We start from the raw sequence: 5170 nt of genomic DNA, 5'->3' as shown, positions 1-5170 counted from the left end.
GAGAAATAGGTTTGATTGTCTATCTTTTTGATATATATTAGGCATTGCATTCTCTGGATAATTCAAATCGAAGTAATTGGATGTCCAACTCGGGCCTATATGACATGACCGATCAATATATCTACCTTTGTCATATATTCCATACATCACACTAGATAGATATCATATTCATGGAATACGATTCACTTTCAAGATGCCTAGGTGGTGAAATGGTAGACATGCAAGACTCAAAATCTCGTGCTAAAGAGTGTGGAGGTTTGAGTCCTCTTCAAGGCATAATATTGAGAATGCTCATTGAATGAGCATTCTCAATTGGAATAAATTCGGTAGCGGATCATGAAATCTTAGTGATATTCTCTATCTAATGAATGGGAAGTCCGCTTTAAAATCGTCCGCCCTACACCCACCCCCCAAGTATATACTTCAACAGGAATCACACAAGCGAAGATTAGAAATCTCTGGTAAAATATCCGCCCGTAACCCAGTAGATAAAGTACATTACATAGTCCAGGGATTGGCGACTTACCCATTCAGTGACTTTGGCACTGGACGTTCCTAAAATGGGGACTATCGGGTAAATTCAATATAATAGACTCCTGTTGGCATTCCAGCCTTCCTTATCCTTTCAGGGCCTATCCGAAAGAGAATCCAGCACTTCTTGGTCATGAATATCTGAATTGGTTGTTTGCTGTTCAAGAATTCTTATTTAGGCAGTTCATACCATCCATACATAGTGTTTTGATCTAAGATTTCAATTCTTTCATATTTCAGCAATAACATATTCTTCCATAGAGCTAAGGTCTAAAATATGGAAGAAACAAGCGTTTCGACGACTCTACCACCCAGTTAATTCTGTTCCACTTAATCCCTCTTTCATGGCCACATATCTTTCCAGCTAAGAAATGGGAAATCTTTCCCATTACATGAATCCAATTTTTATTTCATTCAGGAAAAGCCATATTTTTCTCAACAATGTTTTTGTCATTTGATCCAATAGCTTTCCTTTAGATAGGAACAGATTTGATAAATACTGATAACTCTCGGATAGAGTATTAGAACGGAAAGATCCATAAGATAATAAACTATTGGTTCTAAGCCATCTCTGACGATTAATCTACAATTCGAAGTGCTTTTCTTGCATATTCTTGATAAACAAACATTTATATGTAGATGTAGGAGGATCTGTTTGGGAAGTAAGAAGCCCCTTTGATATCTTTTCATCTGTAAATAATTCTCGATGTGAAAACACAGAGCTAGGGGGTTGATCTTTGAATAGGAAAAAGAGTGGATCTGCAGGGTCCCAAATGAATTGGCTTATTCGAAAAAGGCTTTGTTCTTTGGAAGATCTATCTCGTGTCTGGTACTGCATGGTTCCACTCTGCAAGAGCCCTGAATCATTCTCTTGAAGCTCATCCTTTTCATCATAAATGATCCTCTTGTCCCGAAATGACCTGGACCAATAGGGAAATCCCAATTCATTGGGCTTTTTGATACAATCAAATAGAAATCCCCAAGGGCTCTATATTCTAGGAGCCCAAACTATGTGATTGAATAAATCCTCTTGCGGGTCAAGGGCTCCTTCTCCCTCCCCTTCTTCAAACTCTGTTTCATAGAGAAATCTCTAATCAAGGATATACCAAGAGCCCTTTTGCATCATATCTAAGGGATTCCTCAGTTTGGGCCAAAGAAGCAATGTCACTCGATCATTATCAAACTGACTACAATCTTTTTCTGTCCATGAAGATCCCACCAGAACGCCTTCTACTTCTAACAGGCCATGAACTAGATCAGAATTATTTTCAACGAGTCGGTAAAAAGTGATCCCATTTTTTTCATCGGGTCCGGATAAAGACCAAAGATCTTGAACGACCGATCCGGCAGAATAACTCAAAAGATAAAGAAGTATCATTAATCTCTTCATGCTCGTTCCAAGCTTGAAGTACCACTTGTACAAATAAGAATCCCCTTTGTTACATGATTTCTTCTTCATATATATAGATATAGGATCTATGGGGAAATTACTTAGAAGTACATTTTGTGCTACAACCCTTCCTATCTGATAGAAAAAGATCCCATGATCTTGAACTGATCTTACCTGGGATCGCAAATCCTAAGTTTGTCTATGAAGAGCGGATCTAATTGTATTAGTGTCTAAAATTGATTTCTTCTGTGTAATACTAATCAATAGGACCTCATTGGTAAGTTCTACAAGATCTCGTGCATTGGAACCCATGGTTATGGACCTGAATCTGTTAGTATGGAACATTTTATTTTCCAAGTGAAATCCCCTAGTATATGAAAGAGTAAAAAAGTGCTTTCGTTGTTGTGGAATAAGAAGCCTTCATAGCTTAATACACGTATTTAATTTATTTGGAGCTATTAGAATGGGATCTATTTTTTGGGGAATATGAGTCGAAGCAATAACAAGAATATTTCTAGTAGAACATCTTTCACAATCCCTGGAGAGATGGTTCACTAATAGACCGAGGGATAAGTCATTTGACTCATTCACATCCAGATCATGAACGTTTGGAATCTATATTATGCAAGGAGCCATTGCTTTTGCTGATTCGAATTGAAGGGTGATATAAAATCGGTCTATTTCCGGCATCATATCCATTGTTAGCCCATTCATCCTAGTTAGCAGTTCCAGCTCCGTATCAAGGTCACGATTAATATCGTCACTAGCATCAAGATTTTCACTATCATTAATATCGTCATTATCATCAATATCGATCTCATCAAGAAGAAAACCTTTAGGCTTGTTATACAGGAACTTGTTCAGAAATACCATAATGAAAGAAACATAGGAGTTTGTCGCTAGGTATTTGACCAAATAGGATCGTCTAGTTCCTGTAGAAACTATCACTAAAATACCCCTAGAAGGGGATAAGGCTAAGCGGAGTGAAAAGGGTTTTCCATAAAATGGGAAATGAAAACTATTTTCCTCACACGAAGTTTGTGAATAAGTGATTGTCTGATAATGAGTAAGGAATATCTGTTTTTCTGCTAAACAGGATGGATTGAATTCATAATTCATTAGATGCTTTTTATGAATGTCAACTAAGTATCGTAAGTAAATTTCTCCTGGTTGTTCAATCATTTGATAACCAAAGTCATTCTTTGATAAATGATCACTATGAGTCAGACTCAATAGAATTTGATCAATCCTATTTTCTGTCGTTAAGGTGGAGAACTGAACCAAGAATTCTCTTTCTTCATCATGAATCGAATCATTGTTTGCGACCCAGGATTCTATTTTCTCATCAATCCAGTCCCCGTTCATATTTTTTGCTCTTCTTATCAATGAATATATCTCTTTACTTGTATGACTTCAATGTCTCGTATTTCTCAAAAAAGTGATTCGATTGATAGTATTTGGTATCAGATTGATACTCCAATCTTTCTTCTTAGAAAGTATTCATTTGACCCCATAAGCGGGACCAAGAATGTTGCCGCCAGAAGCAAAACCCCATATTTCTTCTAAAAAATCTCCTAATTATTCCAGAGCAACTAGAAAGAGATTATTTAACCAGAAAGAATTTGGTTCAGATGTAGGATACCTATCCAGAAGTTTTCACAACTCAATCATAGATGATGGAATCATCAAATATTTGACCCTTTCAAACTCTGTCTGTAACTTACTAGAGGCCCAGTAAAAAAAGAGAAGATGTGTACGAATGAGATATCCAGCAACAAGAAGAAGGAAAAGGATTAAATAGAGGAATTCCCGAGCATTTGGCGATCTCAGATGTGTCGATATCAATGGTGACTCATTATTTTGATGAATCATTTCTTCGGACAGAAGAAGATTATGTAAACACTTACTCGAGATCTCACTTATCAGATTCCATTGTGGAAGACACAATTTTTTCTGAAAAATTCGCCATGATATACCTGATCCATGCATAATATCAGGAAAAGTAGATGCAAATTTTTGACCGCTACTTAGTATTGGCAATAGGTCTAAAAAAGTATCTAAAAATATCAAATTTAGATATTTGTACCCTGTCGAAGTAAGAACCATGGCATATATGTTTGGAATAGATTCCATTTTGAGTATAATAGATTCCATTTTGAGAGAGTTGAAAAAGCACTATCTCGTTGAAAGGTTCTATACATCTGTCCTTTCTCAACGCATTTCTTTAGACAAAGACTCCATTTTTCCTCTTTTCGGATGATAAATCTTTCTCAGAACATGGAGTGTGAATCAAACCCATGTTTGAATTGAAATTGAGATGTTGATGCAAGTTTTTCCCTTCTGAATCAGATAGATTCATATCTGAAAGAGGTTGACAATAAGTTCTTTCAAAATTGACTATTTGCCCCTCTGTTAGAGATGTTCCAGAAATGTCTGCGATCGAGTAAATAGCTCTACGAACGAATGGATCGGATCGACTTGGATAAAATGTGACCAATTAACCAACTAATAAAACTAGTTGCTACAAATAAGATCTTGTTGTTGCATCAAAAGAGATAAATGTTGACTAATTTGGCTAACATTGAACTTAGTAAAATGAAATGGTTGAATAATTGAAAAATGAGATTATTCAGGAATACACATTGAATGCTGAGATTACGCATTGAATTTTTGGTAGTAGATCCATAATCAAAAAAGTGTTTGTGATTGTTTTAGAAGAAATAAAACAAAAGATATGGTAGAGCTAGGACAGTTATTGTATGAGGTCTACCCAATGCTAGATGTAAAGGCGCATAATAGATTGATATGAATATCATGAGTTATCCCATAGTAAAACCAGTTATTGCTGATACCTTCTTCTTGGTTCCTTCTTCCATAACCAGAGCTCGGAGAAGGAAGAGATAAGAGGGCCCTATGGAGAATGTGGTCAGAAATCCATAATAGAGTCCAACTACAATGACCGAATTGATTATCTTCATGCATAAGGATACTAGATTACCTAGTAGAAAAGATTGAAAAATCATTACAAAGCTCCCTTATTTCTTTTTCTATTGCAATTTCTGGATTATTATATGATAATTTTTTCACTTTTCATATATAGAAAATAAATAGAAAGAGATAGACTAGAAATGGCATCTGTTATGTCAATGAGACCAAGGGGATATTAAATGAATGGAATTGGGATATGGATGGAATATAATGAAATAGAGCCACTTTAAGGTTCCCTCTGAAATGAGGCATGTAAGGGAG

At 35.9% G+C, this 5170-nt stretch overlaps 2 pseudogenes; both read right to left on the bottom strand.

The window, feature by feature from the left end:
* Positions 1 to 919: 919 nt before the first annotated feature.
* LOC124887441 lies at positions 920 to 4406 on the bottom strand (annotated as a pseudogene).
* Position 4407: 1 nt separating this feature from the next.
* Positions 4408 to 4944, bottom strand: LOC124887167 (annotated as a pseudogene).
* Between the last annotated feature and the right edge of the window lie 226 nt (positions 4945 to 5170).

The sequence above is a fragment of the Capsicum annuum genome, chromosome 9 (genome assembly GCF_002878395.1).
Source record: "Capsicum annuum cultivar UCD-10X-F1 chromosome 9, UCD10Xv1.1, whole genome shotgun sequence".
Taxonomy (NCBI): Eukaryota; Viridiplantae; Streptophyta; class Magnoliopsida; order Solanales; family Solanaceae; genus Capsicum; species Capsicum annuum.
The sequence above is the reverse complement of the archived record's forward strand: the minus strand, read 5'-3'. Positions and strand labels throughout refer to the sequence as shown.